Below are 24,382 nucleotides of genomic sequence, written 5' to 3'. Positions count from 1 at the left end.
GTAGACATATGCACACGTATTCATATGTATATGTACAGATATTCTTGAACATATACAATTCAAAAGTTTACATCCATACACACTAACAAATACAATAAACACATAAATACATGCAATCATACATACATATATGTATACATATACACATATACATACACACAAGCACATATGCTCCTAAACACAAATATGTAGATTCATACGTAAGCTTATAAATGTATACTTATACTTAAGCACACACACACACACACACACACACACACACACACACACACACACACACACACACACACACACACACACACACACACACACGCGCACACACACAAACACACACACACACACACACACACACACACACACACACACACACACACACACACACGCACACACACACACACACACACACACACACACACACACACACACACACACACACTCACACACACACACACACACACACACACACACACACACACACACACACACACACACACACACATACACACACACACATACGCATACACATTTATATATTTTGCTTCATTAGGATTTAATGAGCCCCGTACACTATTCTCTGTGCGTCCACTGAGGTAGAGAGGCTTGTACTTCTGGGAGACGGAGATATATTTCTTGTATTACTCAGTGACCGAAACTCATATAGTCCATTTCGTGTTGGTCAACAGGGTGGTGCTGCTTATCATAAGGAGGCAGACGAGCTCACCCAGTATAGGGACTTTGACCATAACTAACACTTTGTCTTAATTAGAATTGAGACCCTTGGCCACGATAAAAAACAAAGGCGCCACAAAAGCCTTCTGAAGACACTGTTCAAAGGAATACCACCTTTCTTGTTTTGAGCTCCTTATTGTGGCGACTCATAAAAGCATATGCCTGTTGCATCTTGGTTCCCACCTGGCCTACAAAGAACTTGGTGTGATCCACAATCTAACGTAAATGTTTACACAGACAGAGGGAAGAAGAGAGACAAATATCAGTGATGGGTTTGAGTGTAGCAGAAGGGGAAGAAGATACACAAGCTAAGAGGTGAGAAGGAGAGGAACGAGAGGTAAGGGACATGTTAACAGCTGCGGGAGTGAGCCATGAGGCAGATGAAGGTGGAAATTTTATGAGGATAGGGAGGGAGGATTGAGTTGAGCAAAGTGCGTCTTTGGCTAGGTGCACACGAGAGACAGTTCTACCCAAAAATTCCAAGAATCAGAAAAAATGCATGAAGGTGTTTTTGAAGAAAGATAAGAAATAAAAAAGAAGGAAGTACAGATATAAACTGGGGACAAGAACACATATAAAGGTATCATATCAGAATAGAAACAGTAATAAGTCCACTGAGGGAAAGGGTAGAAATGGAATTTCGTATCTACCTCAATGAGTGAGACACATACGAAATTCCTTCCACCACATAAACCATACTACTATTTCCATCGGTTTTCACCACATATAGACGCTTCTGAAACACACCCATCACCCTTAACGGGGATGAAAGTGTTCCTGAATGTATTACAATGAAAAAACAAGAAATGAAAGGTAAGAGTACAATAGAGATGAGAAAAACTGTTAAAAATATGCAACGTAACCACAGTCAGATTGATACCATGAAAGACGAAAGGAATATAAAACTCAGAAAGTGTCTAAGGTTTAGCAATAAGGACACTGAGGTAAATGCTAAGAGAGAAAACCAGAAAAATAAGACAAGAGGTATCCGAGACCTAAACTGAATATATACATGTGCTCAGTAATAACCCTCATGGAGAGAGGAGACTGACTGATCTGTAAATTTTGACCCCCTTCTGGGATCTACATCTGCTGAAGAGGATCCCAGAAAGGAGTCGAAATAAACAGATCAATCAATCTCCTGAATTTCTGTCTCCATCTGGGTTATTACTGAGCATTGATGTGCTAATCTCACAGCCAGGATTTCCTAAAGCGAAGGTAATAGGAAACTTGAGACGAAGAATTGAGAGACATGGACTACAGGGAGAAATTTATGCAGGATAATCAAAGCGAAAACACGGTGAAAAGGTCCTATAAATACACTCAGCTAAACGGTCATCATCAGGAACTGATGAGAAAAAAGTACCCAGCCAAGGAAGTCAAGATTCCAGCATTAATAACACTGTTGTCTCCAGTGCAGATCTCACTGTTTCTGCAAGGGGCAGATGTTTACAAAGCAACTGCGTCTTTCCCATCTTGCTCTGCCTGCGGTTACGCCGGAATAAGACCCGAACACTCTAAAGAAATTATTTATCCAGTTCTCGGGGACATTGGATAGATCATCTTACCTGTCATCACAAAGGTTGTTAATAACTCTCTTGTTGCTCTGATTTCTAAATAAATAAAACCTTTCTTCTTTTATCATACCGTTAAGAAAGAAAGATGTAGGAATTAGGCCCATTGCGGTGGGCAATAATAACCGCCGATTGATCGCTAAAGTGAATATCAAGAATATCAATACACAGGCGGTTGGAATGCCTCACCATCCATCTTGGCTTTCGACCGCTGTCTGAGGAATCAAAGCAGCGATTCATGCGACAGAGGCATACGTCAATATCCTACCTTTAGATGAGGCAATAGTAAAATTAGACATCGAGAATGCCTTAAGTTTAATGAAAAGAGAAGTGTTATTAATAGCAGCTTAAATACACTTTCCTAATCTCTGCCGCTTCTTTTCAGAAGGTACAGCAAGGATGTGACGCTTCTGTTTGAAAAACACGAAGTAATTCCGACGAAGGATTTTCAGCAAGGGGATCCTCTCTCCCCATTTCTATTCTTCATAGCAGTTTGCGAAATTATCTGGTCCCTCTGTGAGGCCATAATTGCATGCACAGAGGACTTTCTTTTAGCAAATCTTGATAAGCTAATCTCCATTCATCGATACCAGTTCCAGACAATTCAGCGTTTCTCCTTATTGCTAAATCGCCCGAGGCAACATCTGAGTCGCCCATTCCATTAATATCTCCATTAGCAATCTCATAAAAACTATAATCTTGTAGGAACCGGCTGTGGGACTCGTTCTTAATCCTTCCAGATGCGAAATCATCTCAACGAGCCAGGAAGAAATCGACGCATTGAGTTCTGTACTGCCAAATGAATCAATCATTTCACCCATTGATAGCATCCTGAAATGAGTTCCTCTTGGTGCTAATACTATTCACGTTATTCTAGAAGACAAACTGAATGATTTAGTGAAAATGAAACAATGAATGGGCAGTGTAGAGGGCTATGAAGTCTTGTATATTCTCAGGTTAACACATTTCTTAATATATGCGCACCTTCATATGATAACCCAAAGCCTACGACACTCTCCAGAAGTCAATATTCACAGGAGTATTTAATCTTATACTAGAATATAGACAGTAGGATCAAGTTACACTTGTCAGAGAAGCATAGAGCTCACCTTCTGGCAGTGAGAACTCCTCACCGAACACAGGTGTTTCTGAGATAGCTCATCGGCAGATCAATTTGGATAAAATGGTCTAGTTTGACGTAGATTGGAGTGAAAGGATGCTTAAGATGAAAAGCTTTACAACAGCAGTTCAAACCTTGCAACAGCTCAGTGCCCGGCAATGAGAGATCTTCTCTAATTATACAAATTTTGGTGGCTTTCGAAAGCGTCAAGATGAAATTACCTTGCAAATTAGGATAGATGGCAAGCTATTGATGTGGAACTACTCATATTGATTAAAATTAGCTGACACTTTTCTCCACTACATCAAACTATCAGGAAATACAGACGGAAACTTCATGGAGTCTCCAAAATCTAGAAAATATAGAGACTCCTCGATTCATTGAGAAAATGCACATATAAATTCCTGAGATAATTAAAAAGAAGACTCATTAGAGACACTAAGGATCACAAAGTATTTAGCCATATATTTCACTGCCGCAGTCCAGAGGGATACTGTTTATTGTATTTTCGGCACACGCCCCATCTCCGAGGAGCTATATAATGTATTCGAAATAAAATTTCGACAAAACACCTTTTGAAGCTGTACTTACCATGTATTTTTTAAAAAATAGTATAATATATTATCGAATAAGTTCTTTGTCAATATGTACCTATACACGATAGGGCGCTGGCAAAAGAATATTATAAGACTTTATGAGAGACATCCCAAGATTCTTCCGAGAAGCTGCTCTCATTTCATTCTCCGAGGCTACTGGGTTTTCTCGATTGCATCAGAGGTGGATCCATTATATATACATATATATATATACATATACATATACATATATATACATATATATATATATATATATATATATACATATATATATAATATATATACATATACATACATATATATATATATATATATATATATATATAATGTATATATATATATGTATATATATATATGTATGTATATGTATATATATTATATATATATATATATATATATATATATATATATATATATATATATATATATGTCGTGCCGAATATGTAAAACTGGTCAATTAGCAAGAACTCATTTAAAATTAATTCCTTTCTAAAATTTTCTCTTATACGTTTAAAGATATATTTTTTTCATTAATGTTGATGTAAAAATTTATAATTTTGCACCAAAAGGAACTTAGAAAACTTACCTAACCTTATTATAACAAAAACAATTTATTTTAGCCTAACCCAACGAAATATATTTTAGATTTGTTTACAATAATTTAATACTAAATAAACACAGTGAAATATATTTTTTTCGTTAGGTTCAGAATGATTTTGGCGAAATTATTGCATACGCAAATTTTCACTTGTCCTATATGGCAAGATGAGCGTTGCTATTTAAGTCAAAATCGCAAGTTCTGCCTATTCGGCACGACATATATATATATATATATATACATATATGTCGTGCCGAATATGTAAAACTGGTCAATTAGCAAGAACTCATTTAAAATTAAGTCCTTTCTGAAATTTTCTCTTACACGTTTAAAGATATATTTTTTTCATTAATACTGATGTAAAAATTTTTAATTTTGCACCAAAAGAATCTGAGAAAACTTACCTAACCTTATTATAACAAGAGCAATTTATTTTAGCCTAACCCAACTAAATATATTTTAAATACGTTTACAGTAATTTAATACTAAACAAACACAGTGAGATATATTTTTTTTCGTTAGGTTCAGAATGATTTTGGCGAAATTATTGCATACACAAATTTTCACTTGTCCTATATGGCAAGATGAGCGTTGCTATTTAAGCCAAGATCGCAAGTTCTGCCTATTCGGCACGATATATATATATATATATATATATATATATATACATATATACATATACATATATATATATACATATACATATATATATATACATATATACATATACATATATATATATACATATATACATATACATATATATATATATATATATATATATATATATATAAATATATAGATATAAAGATATATATATATATATATATATGTCGTGCCGAATATGTAAAACTGGTCAAATAGCAAGAACTCATTTAAAATTAAATCCTTTCTAAAATTTTCTCTTATACGTTTAAAGATATATTTTTTTCATTAATGTTAATGTCAAAATTTTTAATTTTGCACCAAAAGAATCTTAGAAAACTTACCTAACCTTATTATAACAAGCGCAATTTATTTTAGCCTAATCCTACTAAATATATTTTAAATACGTTTACAATAATTTAGTACTAAACAAACACAATCAAATATATTTTTTTCGTTAGGTTCAGAATGATTTTGGCGAAATTATTACATACACAAATTTTCACTTGTCCTATATGGCAAGATAAGCGTTGCTATTTAAGCCAAGATCGCAAATTCTGCCTATTCGGCACAACATATATATATATATATATATATATATATATATATATATATATATATATATATATATATATATATATATATATATATATATATATATATATATATATATATATATATATATATATAGAGAGAGAGAGAGAGAGAGAGAGAGAGAGAGAGAGAGAGAAATTTTGCTAGATATAAATATATATCTGAATTGAGAAAAACCCAAATGTAGAAACAATGTAAACCAAAGACTTTATTTCTATCTCCATGTGAGATCTTCAGCATTAGAGGAAAGCAAGAAAATCATGCGTATGAAGAGGGGAAAGAGTCCGCTGAACATAATTAATGGCCCAAGTAGCTGCTCGATAGATAGAGAAGCTTGCATTCACAACTAGTTGTTCGAGAAGTAATTACGAGCTGATAGTCACCGGTGTGTAGTCAGGCCGAGGAAGACCTACGTCTGGAGCAGCACTGTATCTCTTTATGGCGGATTATGAAATCATGTCTGTATTGTTTCACTGTGTTAGTTGGAAGCTGATACCTTGACTCTCCTGTGTAGACAAAGTCACGGTATCGACATGAGGCTTGATATATATGTGATTTCTCATCAACTTTTTTTTTATTTGAGAAACGATTGGATATCAGATTGGAGGGAGAGAGTATGGAGGAGGTGAATGTATTCAGACATTTGGGAGTGGACGTGTCAGCAGATGGGTCTATGAAAGATGAGGTGAATCATAGAATTGATGAGGGGAGAAGGGTGAGCGGTGCACTTAGGAGTCTTTGGAGACAAAAAACTTTGTCCTTGGAGGCAAAGAGGGGAATGTATGAGAGTATAGCTTTACCAACGCTCTTATATGGGTGTGAAGCATGGGTGATGAATGTTGCAGCGAGGAGAAGGCTGGAGGCAGTGGAGATGTCATGTCTGAGGGCAATGTGTGGTGTGAATATAATGCAGAGAATTCGTAGTTTGGAAGTTAGGAGGAGGTGTAGGATTACCAAAACTGTTGTCCAGAGGGCTGAGGAAGGGTTGTTGAGGTGGTTCGGACATGTAGAGAGAATGGAGCGAAACAGAGTGACTTCAAGAGTGTATCAGTCTGTAGTGGAAGGAAGGCGGGGTAGGGGTCGGCCTAGGAAAGGTTGGAGGGAGGGGGTAAAGGAGGTTTTGTGTGCGAGGGGCTTGGACTTCCAGCAGGCATGCGTGAGCGTGTTTGATAGGAGTGAATGGAGACAAATGGTTTTTAATACTTGACGTGCTGTTGGAGTGTGAGCAAAGTAACATTTATGAAGGGGTTCAGGGAAACCGGCAGGCCGGACTTGAGTCCTGGAGATGGGAAGTACAGTGCCTGCACTCTGAAGGAGGGGTGTTAATGTTGCAGTTTAAAAACTGCAGTGTAAAGCACCCTTCTGGCATGACAGTGATGGAGTGAATGATGGTGAAAGTTTTTCTTTTTCGGGCCACCCTGCCTTGGTGGGAATCGGCCAGTGTGATAATAAAAAAATAAAGATAAAATTATGTTTTCCTTCTTGTATGTAGAGTTATTTTCATCGGCTTTTGTTGACCGTCTAAGTAAATGCACATTAGTCCACTCGGAGGCTACACCAAAATTTAAAAATATTATATATCGGTTACTTGCATATCTGCCTTTCAATTGATGATGTATTAACATTCCGATCCAGAGTTTTAGCTCCACATCCGAACAAATTCTCCATGTCACCCATGAAAATTATTTAATCCACACCATTTTTTTCGGTGCTGAATTTTTCAGAAGAGAAGTGGCTTAGCGTAGCCTGAAAAGTTTGGAATTGAAAGGAAAGATTTTTTAAGAAACATAATTCTTCGTGGATTAAATAATTTTCTTGAGTAGCAGGGAGAATTTATTTAGATGTGGAGCTAACACTGAAATGGCTTTAAAAACAGGACAGCGAAACTGTCTAATCTTTACATGAAATGTAACGAGAGACATCAAACGTATTGGAATGAGGTGGTACAGAAATATTCAAGATATTTTCGCTATATAGGACAACAAAAGGGACTATTTCCTAACTCTGACAATAATGTAAATATTTTTTTCCTTCCACCAGATGTAAAAGTAAAGTTGCCTATAATGGATTTAATGTTAATTATATTGTTGTTCATTGAAAACTTTGCTGTAGAGTATAGATTAGGGAGCCAAAGACTGCTAACCTCACTCAAAGAAAAGGATATCGGGGTGAGTATAATATCGACCACATCTCTCGAGGCACACATCAACCAAATAACTTCTGCAGCATATGGGAACATGGCAAACCTATGAATAGCGTTTTGACACCTGAGTAAGGAATCATTCAAGACTCTGTACACGGTGTATGTCAGGCCCATATTAGAGTATGCAGTCAACAAATTAAAGGAAGTGCAAAGGTCTGTAACAAGAAAAGTGCTGGAGATAAGGGGTGTGTCCTACGAGGAGAGGTTAAGGGAAGTCAACCTGACGACACTGAAGGACAAGAGAGGTAGGAGGGACATTATAAAGAAAAAGAATTACTGAGAGGAATTGACAGGGTGGACAGGGATAGAATATTTCAGAAATGTAGTGGAGGCAGGATCCACACGTATCTTTTAGAAGAGATTCGACAAAGCTCAAGGAGCAGGAAGAGATATACCTAGTAGCGACCAGCGAAGAGGCGGGGCCAGGGGATGTGACCCGACCCTTGCAACCACAAATAGGTGAGTACAAATAGGTCAGTACACACACACACACACACACACACACACACACACACACGCCAGCAGCTATGACTCGATCCTGCAACCACAACTAGGTGAGTACAACTACGTGAGTACACACATATTCTCATACACACACACACACCCACACACACACACACACACACACACACACACACACAAACACAAACACAAACACACACACACCAAATCATGTGCATTTTTCAGCACCAACACTAACCAAATAAAGAAATGTAAGGTGCATCATTTATTCCTAAGAGTATTACGGATATGCAGCCCCATGCTTATTTGATCAAGAAATTTCCAGCATTCATGGGTAGTTCGGAATGCTGGAATACCTCGAGTACTGCATTCTGAAAAGTGGACAGAAAATTTGAAAAAACTAAAAACACTTAGAGTAAATATCGAACATAAACTAATCATTCCTTTTATAGTGGGATACAAAAAAAAAGTAAAAATTTTAACAGTATACTTTTGTCTTATCCTTATAAAATATACAATTATTTCTCAAGAGAACCTAAGAAACCAACAACTAATAAGAAGCAAGACGTATATTAGATCCTTTGCTAAGTGTGACTTTGTCTAAAAAGTGAAAGAGAGAGAGTTAAATTCCGTCTAGGATTATGGAAGTTGACGGGAGAGCTCGGGTTTGTTCAGACACCTTAAACGTTAAAATCAAAGGATAAATGGGGACGTAGCTGAAGTATTGTACAAAATAGAAGACACAAGAGAAAAACAACCAATGTTGTGCTAGAGGAAGCAAAACCTGCTTTTAATACCTAGACAGGGAAATGGATACCTGATGTATTTTAAAAAATCGATATCTAAAGTTAAACTATCGCTCCATACTTAAGATTGCCACTGCCTGAATTCACATCAGTGACTATCTGATATGAATTACATATTGCATAACCAGAAGTATATGTAAACTATTCTACCTGGTGTCCTGCTACTCTGCTCACTGTATGATAACGTTTAGTTAGTTGTGCTACCTGAGCTGCTAGTTTATTGTGCATTTCATGCTCATCCTGTGAGTTGTAGCGTAAAAAAACAGGATTGCAGATTTTACAATGGGTCTTTGCCAGACCCCATTGAACATTATTAGGTAATTAGAAAATAATATTAGTCATTTCGTATTTTGCAATTACATTATATAGTTGTTTTACACAATACAGTAAGGAAAACAATATAAAAAAATAGTTTGTTCATATTGTCGATGCAAAATCTGGATACAGCTCCAAGATTTGAGATATCTTATCATTAACAATGAGATGTTTAGCAATATCCTGTATGGTTCGCATGGAGGTGTCTGTGAGGAGCTTGATGTTTGGACACTTTAAGATATAATGTTCCAGTGTATGACCCTGTATCTCTGTATCTGTCCACACACGTTGCATTTTATGTCATTAACATCTCCATACAAACCATCCTACCAGTGTCTAGCAATAACAACATCTTGCAAGCTACTTACCTTGTTACTTTGTCCATAGATATGTTTGACTTAACACATTTCATTATGATGGATAATGGATCTGCTGGTTCCTATCTGTACCGTTCTGTTTAGTTCAAGCTCGTTCGGTAATTCGTTTCTGGCAATGTTTCGTAAACTTTTGTTTGAGAAAACGGAATTGTACTAAGCATTCTCTTTGTTCAAATCTTGCTTAGCTAATTCATTAACTTTGCAATGCTCATGGAGGCATATGTGTGAGGGAATCCACAAAAGCTTAACCATAGTCCCTCTCTTAGTAATTGGTGCATATCTGTGCCTAGCTTCATACACAAGCGTACGTCATTCAGGTCTCGAGCTATTTAGAGCAAGTAATGAGAAAAGCATTGATTTTAGAAAGTTGAGGTTAGCGCATGATAAGTTTCTTGGGAGGATAGGCAGGTGTAGTGATATCAAAAGCTGTTTATCTCCTAGCCTGGTGGGAAATGTTGTTTCCTCACATGATACAGTTCATGTAGCCAAAACATTTTTGTGTGTCGTTGTTATTTGAATCCTACCACCGTAAGTCATGCGTGTCGTGAGAGACGACTAAAATACCCGGAGCAACGGACCAGTAACCTCTTCTCCCGTATAAATCACTACATGAAAAAAAAAATGCTTTTTCTTTACAGGTCACCCTGCCTCTGTGGGATACGGCAGATGCGTTGAAAAAAAATAGCAATCCGGTAGTTATAGGACAGACCAAAATAATTCTCAAGGATTCATTTTTCTCTCGTCTTTTAATGGTTCTACTCTGTTGCAGGATTAAACTGGTGCATGATAATCTATAAGACATCTTTTGTATGCTACGTTCATGATTTTTGCAATTCAAACATTTGTACCATATTTGGAATTACATCTTACAACGGTTTTGAAAGTTTTAATTAAGCCTTTCCTTGCATTGTTGTTCATTATATTTCCAGTTATCAATGTACATGGAACAATAATACCTGGATGTTGACAGGGCACATAATTAAAAGGCCTGCTATTAACCTTTATCTGTTCAATACTTTTATCTTTTCTGTAGAAATTATGAATCCCACAAAATCACAGGCTGTCCGTAAATGATTTAGTGCGATTTGCATTTTAAGATGCGTTTTAGTATACACATGTCTTTCATCAGCAGGTACTTGTAATATTGCTGGTAGTATCTGGTATAGATTTTAGTAGGGCATTTATTAATGCATTAAATAGTGAAGGACTTAATACACGACCTACGGATGTGCCTAGTTGCATTTCTTTAGTTTCACTTTTGTATCACTGAAACAAAGCAACTGAGTTTCTGTTGGTGAGATACCCAAAAAAATAGACCACCAACGTCCATAGATCATACAAAACGACTTCTCTTTTTGTAATTTCGAAAGTGTTTTCATGATCGAGAAGAGAATAAAAAGGCACAAATACCATGACTGCATCAATACACAAATAACCCACAAACAGAAAAGAATTAAACTTATGACGACGTTTCGGTCCGACTTGGACTATGCCCAGTTAAAAATGCTCCTATATAATGTGGTACACCTTAGTCATGTGTGAATCCACTAATATTGGGTAACATGTATCATATAATTCCGTATAGTAATCTGTTCAGTACCATCCTTTCAAATGTTATACACGGACAGAGTTAGCGAGATGGGGCGAGAGAGGAATAGGTATAATAACGCTATTGGTCCACGAGGAAGGTAACAGACCCATAACTCATATTCTACAATTCTAACAGTGAGTTACCAGGTACACGTCTCAGTAATCTAATTATGTCACAGGTGATGCAGTTCCCCTCAACATGCATGTGACCCGTAGATTTACTCTCTATATAAATAAACCATGATTTTTCACTTTCCTGTACTGCATAACTCAGACGGAGATATAAATATACAGTTTTTTAATTCATTGTTTCAGTTTAAATGTGAGTTTTCCTCATTTTATTGACGTGTCAACTGTAGTACTGTAACACAAAATAATATCCTTTTGAGCTTATCCCCCCATTTTTTTTAAATAAAGTCTATATAGGTGAGGAAATTTGGTAAAAATCGATTTCTGTATATACGTATGTAACTTGTTCCTCTCAGTTATTGGATCTGCTAAATAGGATGTCAGATCGCTATCAAAATACCTTCTCTAAGTGACTGGTGTTTCAACACACACACACACACACACACACACACACACACACACACACACACACACACACACACACACACACACACTGGGTTGGCCACAAGAGTGTTATCAGGAAGCCATTCTTCACTATAAAAGTAGTAGATAACCGTTATAACCTGACCGATGACACTGTGTAGCTGTATGCCTTACAACAGTAAAAAAATGGGTTGTAGTTCTTAATCATCTTGCTCAATCAAAACTTAAAAGACAGATCCAGGTCTAGAGTTCACTTAACCATTCTGCAAACTCAGCTAGGTAACTGCAAATAGCTATGCCTACAAACGATAAAACTACACCATTTATCTTGCCCATCAGTAGACAGTTTAACGTGGGGGAGGGGGGGGGGTGTTAAAATACATCCTGTAACCTTTATGTACTTGTAACCGATCTCTTTTTTAAAAGAGAGAGTGTTATGTTTTCATGAAAATATGTGTATGTTATATAGCCAGAGCAAAAATTAGTGATTATACATTGGTTACTGCGACTGGTTTAGAAAAACGTACATTTATGAAAATTATAATTAGGATATTGGTACATGTTGTATATAATAATGTTTATTAATAGTCATATTGTCTTTATGGGAGATGGGTTTTTAGCGCGAATTTCATCAGTGGGTGAATGCTAGGCTGAATGGAACCCTTTGTTGTCGGCTGTGTTGCTGTTTGTGATAGTGGTGGTGGAGGTGGTAGTGGTGGTGATCATGGTGTTGATAGTGTTTTGTGTTGGTATTTGCGTTAATGATAGAAAAGATTGTTGTTGTGGTTTCTGGTGGTAGTGGTTTGTGTTGCCGATTCTTGCGAGGGTGATGGTAGTGGTAAAAATGGTGGTAGTGGTGTTTTAAATTGTTGGTGTCAAATAGGTAAAATTGTGATTTTGGCTTAAACAGGAACGCTCTTCTTGTCGAATAAGGCAAGCGAAAATTTGTGTATGCAATAATTTCACAAAAATCATTCTGAACCTAGCAAAAAATATATTTCATTGTGTTTGTTTATTATTAATTTATTGTAAACTTATCTAAAATATATTTAGTTGGATTAAGCTAAATAAAATTGAGCTTGTTATAATAAGCTTAGGTAAGTTTTCTAATGTACTTTTGGTAAAAAATTATTAATTTATACATTAACATAAATGAAAAAAATATATCTTTAAACGTATAAGAGAAAGTTTTGTAAAGGATTTAATTTTAAATGAGTTCTTGCTAATTGACCAGGTTTACCCAGGCTAAGGGTAACCGTGGCCTGTGACACCTACGTTACTCTGAGACTTCTATCCCTGCTTTGGTTGCTCCCTTGCAACATTGTACAGCTCCTAATGACGCACTGAGAAGTGTGAAAGTACTTGAGCTAAAGATTCTCCCCTCCAGTGGCTTGTCCTGCATAGTTAAGATCGCCCGTCTGCGACTATTTGAATATATATATATATATATATATATATATATATATATATATATATATATATATATATATATATATATATATATATATATATACATATATATATATATATATATATATATATATATATATATATATATATATATATATATATATATATATATATATATATATATATATATATATATAAAGAAGCTACGTGTGAACTTTATTAATAGACAGAATACATTGATAGAAAACACAAACATTGGTACAATATATCAAGTATGTAGCATGCATTTCCCCTCTGGATGCCCACGCTGAGGCGCTGGAACATGAAAGAAGCTGCCCTTGAGTCCCTGGTGGTGTCGATGAGTCTGAAACCCAGTTCTTTAAGGAAACGTGTGGCATGTTTTCCCGATGATCCCAAGGTCTCTGATCCCACTGGGACAAATTGATATTGTTGTCTTATATATATATATATTTATATAATATATATATTTATATATATATATCTATATAATATATATATATATATATATATATATATATAATAAATCTATATATATATATATATATATATATATATATATATATATATATATATATATATATATATATATATATATAAATGCAATAAGATCACAGTAAACAGGTAATTTTAAAATATGCAAAACAACCACTGTGAGAGAGTAGTGAAATTCCAAGCGCTTTCGTGACTACTCACATTGTCAAAGACAATGTGAGTAGTCACGAAAGCGCTTGGAATTTCACTACTCTTTCACAGTTGTTGTTTTGCATATATATATATATATATATATATATATATATATATATATATATATATATATATATATATATAATGTGTGTGTGTGTGTGTGTGTGTACTCACCTAGCTGAGGTTGCAGGGGTCGAGTCCTAGCTCCTGGCCTCGCCTCTTCACTGGTTGCTACTAGGTCACTCTCCCTGAACCGTGAGCTTTATCATACCTGTGTGTGTGTGTGTGTGTGTGTGTGTGTGTGTGTGTGTGTGTGTGTGTGTGTGTGTGTGTGTGTGTGTGTGTGCACCTATGTACCTATGTATGTATGTATCCATGTATGTTCAAGATCTTTTGCGTAGGAGGGTCTGGCAGAGAGAAGGGTTTTGCTACAGGGGAGCACCTCAGCTGCTGTTCACCAGGGAGCCACCGCCCTCTCTGTCTTCATCAGTACACCTCCCCCTCTGTGTGGACAAGTGAATGTACTATTCTCCCTCTATGTACCTGTCAGGCAGTGTGTGTGTTCTTCTGTGAGCGTGAGTATGACCCCTTCTTTGGCGAGCTGCAGTATGGCTCGCTCAGTATGTTTCCCTTTCTTTGTTATACTTTGGTGTCATTCAAGAAAGAATAATAATAATAGAAACACTAATACTACTACTACTACTACTTCCAATAATAATAATAATAATAATTATAATAACATACTTGATTATAATATTATTATTATTTTAATTATTATTGTTATTATTATTATTATTATTATTATTATAATTATTACTACTGTTGTTATTATTAAAACAATATTAAAGTACAAATAAGTAAAATTATCTAAATGCAATAATTGGGTTAAATCAACGATTAAAATTAATTTTCTTCAGTGCAAGTCTCATATTCCTATGATAAATATTCGTGAAGAATTCTTTGTATAAGGAATTGCAGATACACCTCCCGTTTCCCCTGGGTCAAACCTGATTATCTTTCATTCCTTAGTCTCTGTGTTACCGATACGGGTTTAGCGTTTCTCCGCGAATATAATAATGTACAGATTTCGGATTGAAATTTTGTGTACACATATTCTTCTCATTATTTTTTTTTATAATAATCCGTCTACATTTTAGGCATTACCTGAGAAAATTTTTGACCCAGTGACCCACAAATTGTGTAAGGATACTCAATACATCTGGTTAACTTATTAAAGAAACTGAGATTTCACTTTCGCGAAGACCTTAGTAATACATTAGAGTTCCCCTTTCCAAAGAAAAATTTTCAATTTCTATTCACTAATCATCGTATTATTGGTACGCTCTTAAAGTGTGAAACCTGTGTGTTGCAGTATAACCTGAGGTCCGGTGTTGTGTTGCAGTATAACCTGAGGCCCGGTGTTGTGTTGCAGTATAACCTGAGGTCCGGTGTTGTGTTGCAGTATAACCTGAGGCTCGGTGTTGTCTCTATGTTTAACTGTTCGAGCTGTAATTCTCGATAAGTGGGGAGTACCTCAAGATAATTTAACCACCGCATCTAAGAATATATATGTAATGGGATCTTCCAGTGCTGGCGTTACTCTATGTTAGACCTCTAGCAATGCCATCAAATGTTATTAATACTCAAGCAATCACCCTCTTGCCTCTGGAGACGTCAATGTTTTGACCTAAATAGCAAAGAATTTCTGAATCCCTATATATAGAGAGAATAAGGCCTCAGCTGAACAGTCCCATTACATCCATACGGCTGTTCACGATAATTTCAGTGCTTACGCGCGAATCTGAAAGTTTGCGTTACTAGATAAGTTAAGGAACTAATAGAAGCATTGCTATATTGAAGGTGCATGTACCCCAATTTTATTACATTTTAATGATTTCGTTATAAGGAGGGCTGTTACTGTTGCAGTTTTATAACTAGTGTAATCGTGCCTCTGGCAAGAGAGTGATGGAGTGAATAATGACGATTTTTTTTTCATTTTTCGGGCCACCCTGCCCTGGTGGGAGATGGCCAATGTGTTAATAATAAAAAAATAAAGTTTAAAATAATTTGATAATAAATAATCTCAATGAAATATTTTTTTCGCTAGGTTTAGAATGACTTTAGCGAAATTAGTGCAAACATAAAATCGAGAGTTTTACCTATTCGGCACGACATATGTATGTATGTATGTATATATATATATATATATATATATATATCTATATCTATCTATATATCTGTTTTATATATATATATATATATATATATATATATATATATATATATATATATATATATATATATATATATATATATATATATATATATATATATATATATATATATATATATATATAAGGAATACATAGAAAATAACACTAGAATAAGGAAAATAGTTCACAGCGTAGCAGAAAAATAACTGTTGTATCCTTAAGCTGCTACTCTGTAATTTAATTCAGACCCTATACTGATGCCGGGGTCGGAAGTTTTGAGATACGATGCCATTTTTTTGTTTACCAACTGTTGTGTATACTTGGAAGCTTTAAAGTATGTGACGCTAACATGTGCCCAAAGCCGTAAGTGTGCACAACAAGAGCGAGTCGTTGTTTACGTAAAGATATCTTTTGTATAGTTGCCTTTGTTTTTTACAGGGAATAAAATGGCAGCTGATTTATTCAAGCACATTACACGCAAACACACCCACCCACGCACCCACCCACCCACCCACACACACACACACACACACACACACACACACACACACACACACACACACACACACACACACACACACACACACACACACACACACACACACACACACACACACACACACACACATACACACACACACACACACACACACACACACACACACACACACACACACACACACACACACACACACACACACACACACACACACACACACACACACACACACACACACACACACACACACACACACACACACACACACACACAATAACACTCAATGAACAAATTGATTTACGATATGCATCGTGCATTTATTTCATAATTTCATCACAGAGAGTGAATATTCCTTTCGGATAAATTAAACAAGTTTATTTCTACTTTCTGTCATAATGAAGACAACAAAATTTGAAAAATATACAGGATATTTCTTTATTTTCTTTCTGCTTGTGTAAAAAAAAAGTTGCAAAAAATTTATAGTATAAATAATTTGGATAATTTTGATGAATTACCCAATCAATTTAAGTCCTACGACTGATTAATAGAGAAAGGAAAAAAAAATAAACATTAACCATTTTACATTTGGCACAGATTACATTGTTCCTCTATGATCAACTCTATAACTGAAAAATGCAATTTTTCTTTAACTCTTCTCTTTTTATTTGAAAATATATTTCAGAATAATCTTGTTTCTTTTTTCAAAAATTTACCAAAATAAAATATAATTCTAATTTCAACAACTAATGTACCGAAGTGAAATTTATAACTGGCCTATGAGTGTGATCTCAAAACATAACTGCACCAACAATAGTAACTTTGAAGGTTAACTCATCACGTCTCCAACGAAATCCAATACGTGCCGCGATAGTGTACCACATGCCATATTATAGTATGGTGTATATACTTAAGTTTAGAGTAATGTAAGAAGCTTATTTTCTTCCTAACAATGATTTCGTTTCCATCTCAATGTTTGGTAGTGGTGATATCACTGGATTTCTGCAGGTTTTTACCTCGTGTCACACTACATGTGCTGTCCTCTATTACCAGGTACTTAGAAATATCACCAGTTACTGAAATCGGGCTTAAGCTTCCGTTTTTTTGTACCTTAAGGAAAATATCGTACCCTATTTTCGCATTGTACTTTTTAACAAAAGTCCATTTCATAAAGTACAGCTGCGTTCTGCCCGCCATGCCAAGAAAGGAGGAGAAGAGGATTTACTCGGTAAAATACGACTCTACTGACGTTGGCGTTAATTTATTCTTCAGGAAAAACTCGCCTTTGTCATACAAAGAGCCGTTCATAGTGAGGGCGTGACATAATGGTGTGTGGGGTAGCCGATGGCAGTATAGAGACTAAGGGCAACAGTGAGTGCTGGTTAAGAGAGATATACGAAGGTTGGAAAACAAGCTTAATATGAAGCCTAAGTTTTTCCTTTCTGTTGTTAGCTACGTCATTTGTATCCAATAGCTGATTTACAGGTAAATGTATAACAGACATCACTCTTACTTATACCTCTACTACTATTACTACCACTATTACTACTACTACTGATGCTACTACTACTACAACTATTACTATTACTACTACTGCAAGATCTCATAACTGTTGTACTTAAAGGACACTGAAAACATTCCTAACACCTGGATAGTATCGTGATAACACTTCAGTTAAGAACCGAAAAGCAGGTAACAATGGAAGGCAACAGTATCTCATCCAGCAGCCGTGTTTCTATATTACCTGCGAGACCTAGCTATAATCCACCAGGGAACATTTTCCAGTCTGCTACAGCTCCACTGGGATATGTACAAGGTCCTATTATATTAATTTTGATCAATTATAGTCTAGAGACGTAGCTCAATCCCCAGTGAAGTTGACTGGTATCAGGGTTTCAGTGAATTACCGTATAATTTACAAGTAACCCACGAATTGAAGATAAATTGGCAGATAGCGTTTCGGTCCATCTTGATCCATTGTCTTGATGATGGTCGATGACTGACCGAAATGTTATGCAAATATTCTTTCTTATTTCGTGTTTTTTTTTATGTGAGTAGATCCAGTTACAGATTTTAAAATGTTAATGATGAAATACACAGAAACTGTTAAGATACGATTACATAGGCTTTGTTGTTCACATGACGAGAGGATTAAACTGATCGCAGCTTCATGTGAAAGTGTTCAAACTTACCCAGTCCGTCAGCAGATTCGATATGATTAATCGATGAGGTCAAACACACATGAATTACTGCTGGCTGAAATTAAATTTTCCTTGACTTAGAAATTAATTCATTGTAGATCCTAAGACATGAAAACTCACACTATGGAGAATAAATTTTAGGCATTCTTTCGGCCCAGCACAGACCATTATCAAGTCGAGACTGGACGGACCGAAACGGAATCTATTTTTTTTTTCGGTCAGAACTGTGGGTTAGTTGTGAATTGTTCCAGCTACTGTATATATTTTTCAAAATTTGTTTTTGTTATTATTATTAGTTGTTGTTGTTGTTGTTGTTGTTGTTGTTGTTGTTGTTGTTGTTGTTGTTGTTGTTGTTGTTGTTGTTGTTGTTGTCGTCGTCGTCGTCGTCGTCGTCGTCGTCGTTGCTGCTGTTGTTGTTGTTGTTGTTGTCGTCGTCGTCGTCGTCGTCGTCGTTGTTGTTGCTGTTGTTGTTGTTGTTGTTGTACTTCTTCTTCTTCTTCTTCTTCTTCTTCTTCTTCTTCTTCTTATTATTATTATTATTATTATTATTATTATTATTATTATTATTATTATTATTATTATTATTATTATGATTATTGTTATTATAATTGTTATTATCAATATTATTATTATTATTATTATTAATAATAATAATAATAATAATAATAATAATAATAATAATAATAATAGTAATAACAGTATTATTATTATTATTATTATTATTATTATAATGATCTTTATGGATTATCAATAACATCAGTAATATTTTTTAAAACAAAAAGGAAGCGCTAAACCCGCAGTGGTCATTCCACGACTTTTCCGTAGAAAACACTAATACTTAATCTAAGGCCACTTCCCTGGATCAAGAGCCCTTCACTACCAAGACATCAGAAGAGAAAATAGTTTAATAACATATTTGCCCAGAACATTAAGAGCATAAAGGCGCAATACCGTGACTGGAACAACACACAAATAACCCGAGAGAAGAAGAAAGGGGAGGGAGGGGAGGTGTGACTTTGTAAATGGCCCACGTCGGACCGAAACGTCGTCGTAAGTTCCTCTCTCCTATGTGCGGGTTTATGTGTGTGTTTCCGAGAACATTAATAACCTCTATTAGACTCGACATTCTTCTTCCCTTCCATATATGAACTAAAAGTTCCATTATAGCCTATAATGGAACTTTCAACAATTTTACCACTAAATTGTTAAATATACTGAACTCATGCGAAGTATTTAAAAAGTTTTTCTGAAAAGGTAAGAAATTAAAAGGGGTTAAAATTTCCACAATGAGCTACATATTAAAGGAATTTCGTTTAGTAAATTATTCCAGTAATAGTATTTCTTTGCATTATGATGGTTGGATGGTTAACTGAGCTTAAAGTCCATCGAATACATTAGGGTCATTATGACTTCATGTCACTTGCTCACCATCAGTCATTGCCTTAAAAAAATGGCTAAAGCTTTCCTCTATCGTATGTAAAGTAAGTGACATGTATCTCACAATGACTATAGCTCTTGTTATTAAGTTGGTTCTACTAATACAGGAGATATATAGCAGTTTTTACAATATTAGTAGTAATGCTAATATAATAATAATAATAATCATATTAATAATGTTGATAATAATAATAATAATAATAATAATAATAATAATAATAATAATAATAATAATAATAATAATAATAATAATAATAATAATAATAATAATAATTATTATTATTATTATTATTATTATTATTATTATTATTATTATTATTATTTTTATTATTAATATAATTATTATTATATTATTCCTTATATTATTATCATAATAGGCTAACACAAAAAGTCGCGGACATTCCAATTACATATATAAAGGAACAGAACCTTCAAACAGAGGCACAGTGTATAAACACAGAGAAATGTATATAGCTCAGTATACAGTATAAAGACAGAGTGTACATTGATCCTTATTTTAGTGATACAAATATTCTTATCTGGTGGCGAAAGAGTTACTGTGCAGCCATAATGAACCTCGTGTAGGCGATTGGCTTTAAACCACATCCAACTAACCAACCAGCTAATAGTGTATATACTCCGAGAGGTGCATGTCCCTGAATGTATATGCACAGAGATGTACATCTCTCATTGTATATATACTGAGAGCTGTGAGTGTATTTGCACTGAGAATCTGCGTAAATTCCTGTTGAGAACCGAGCTGACAGACTCTTCATAAGCCATAATGTTAAGCTTCGGGCATTTCACTGGCAGAATGATAGACATATGAGTGATGGATATTTACACTGACGATAATGACTCATTTATATGGAAGTCATATCCACCGATAAGGCTGGATATATATATATATATATATATATATATATATATATATATATATATATATATATATATACATATATATATATATATATATATATATATATATATATATATATATATATATATATATATATATATATATATATATATATATATGTCGTGCCGAATATGTAAAACTGGTCAATTAGCAATAACTCATTTAAAATTTAGCCCTTCCTGAAATTTTCTCTTATACGTTTAAAGATATATTTCTTTTCATTAATGTTAATGTAAAAATTTATAATTTTGCACCAAAAGTATCTTAGAAAAGTTACCTAACTTTATTACAACAAGAACAATTTGTTTTAGCCTAACCCAACTAAATATATTTTAGATAAGTTTACAATAATTTAATACTAAAGTGAAATATATTTTTTTCGTTAGGTTCAGAATGATTTTGGCGAAATTATTGCATACTCAAATTTTCGCTTGTCCTATATATGCAAGATGAGCGTTGCTATTTAAGCCAAGATCGCAAGTTCTGCCTATTCGGCACGACAGAGACCCAAAAGCCTAGTTGGTATGGCTGGAGTAAGCTGGTAGCTTCTAGGTGAATGTTTCTTACTGCTGCAACAAGATGGCGAAGAGTGTTACCAACAGCAATGAGTCTAATTCCCCCATCCTTCTTCTTCAAAGCCCATATCGAGACTCCAAGAAAGAAAGGTTTAATTTTTTTCTGGAATCCGCCCAGCCAGATAGTTGCTGGCGAAGGTTGTTAACTCGGAGAGAAGAATTGATGCAGATGTGCCGAGTACTGGATTTACCATCTCTCTGAGGTGTTGTGGTCGAATTCCAGTGTAATCTCCTGCAGATCCTAATGGAAATGACACTATTACCTTATAGACTTCTGATTCTGCAAAAATTAATTTTCCAGTGATGATATCTTCCTAAGGGTTGTTGTTAACGACTATGATGTCATGTTGGGTGCTTGTCTCTTAGTGCTTTGGCTGTGACCTCATCTTTGGGAGCAACAGTGTCGTCATTTGTAATAATTTTGATTGCTCCCACTGTGTTACCTTCTTCAATTTTTTTGATAACCTGTGCGCAGATTTTCTCGTTTTCAGTGGAGTTTTTCTTGGGTCTACCGCTGTGATTCCCGCGATGATGGGGCAGAGGGACAGTGTTATCTGTTCTTGGGTAGTTGTGCACTGCTTTGATGACTGATGGGGTTATCAGTTTGCCTTGTCTTTCAGGAACTGCATGACAGACATTTCCGAACAGGAGCAGGCTGCGCCATGCTTTAATGGTGCCTCGGGCTTCGAAGTTGGTGGAACCTCCATTCACTTGCTTTAGAAGGTCTGTGAATTTTCCTGCAGCATATGCCCGAGCCGCTCTAGGAATGTGAGATAGGGTACTGCTAGCAGTGCATTTGAATTCCGTCAGATCTTAGCAACCGAAGAGGTTTCCATTGGAACTTTCATCTGCCTATGGAGGCTGTGGGCTGCTCTCTGCAGGGAGGCACATGTGATCCAGCACACCCATTGTGTGCACGTATAAGGCCATTCCTGTTGAGTACACGAGACGTTCCACACACCTGAGATGTGCATCCTCTTTCATTGTCTGGTGCACTGTTTCACTGGCTTTGTGGTTGGCTAGCTGCATCATCTGCCATACCTCCTTTTAAATTTAGTGATATATACAGGAGAAGGGGTTACTAGCCCCTTGCTCCCGGAATTTTAGTCTAGAGCATGGAGCTTACGGAGGAAGGATTCTGTTCCACTTCCTCATGGAGATAAGCGGAAATAAACAAGAACAAGAACTAGTAAGGAAATAAAAGAAAACCCAGAGGGGCGTAAGTATATTTATGCTTGTCCATGCATGTGCAGTGTTACCTCAGAGTAAGTAGAAGTTCCAAGACGTACCTGAATGCTTATGAGACAGAAAAAAGACACCAGAAATCCTACCATCATGTAAAACAATTACAGGCTTCCGTTTCACACTCATTAGGCAGGACAGTTGCTGTCTGCTAACCTACCACATAGGATATATATATATATATATATATATATATATATATATATATATATACATATATATATATATATATATATATATATATATATATATATATATATATATATATATATATATGTATATATATATATATATATATATATATATATATATATATATATATATATATATATATATATATATATATAAATATATATATATAAATAAAATAAAACATACTTGAAATATAGGGGGTGGTAGGAGAAAATTCTCAAACAGCTTCAGGGAGAACCTTGAGTTTTCCCTGAAGCAAGTTTATTCTTTTCTCTGAGGATGAGGGTCCCTATGACAGTTCTAGAGGTGGTACCTCCCTATATTTATATATATATACATATATTTATATGTATATATATATATATATATATATATATATATATATATATATATGTATATATATACATATATATATATATATATATATATATATATATATATATATATATATACATATATACATATATATATGTGTGTGTGTGTGTACTCACCTAGTTGTACTCACCTAGTTGAGGTTGCAGGGGTCGAGTTCAAGCTCCTGGCCCCGCCTCTTCGCTGATCGCTACTAGGTCACTCTCCCTGAACCGTGAGCTTTATCATACCTCTGCTTAAAGCTATGTATGGATCCTGCCTCCACTACATCGCTTCCCAAACTATTCCACTTCCTGACTACTCTGTGGCTGAAGAAATACTTCCTAACATCCCTGTGATTCATCTGTGTCTTCAACTTCCAACTGTGTCCCCTTGTTGCTGTGTCCCATCTCTGGAACATCCTGTCTTTGTCTACCTTGTCAATTCCTCTCAGTATTTTGTATGTCGTTATCATGTCCC

The sequence above is a fragment of the Cherax quadricarinatus genome, chromosome 34, assembly GCF_038502225.1.
Source record: "Cherax quadricarinatus isolate ZL_2023a chromosome 34, ASM3850222v1, whole genome shotgun sequence".
NCBI lineage: Eukaryota > Metazoa > Arthropoda > Malacostraca > Decapoda > Parastacidae > Cherax > Cherax quadricarinatus.
Note: the sequence above shows the minus strand (reverse complement) of the source record.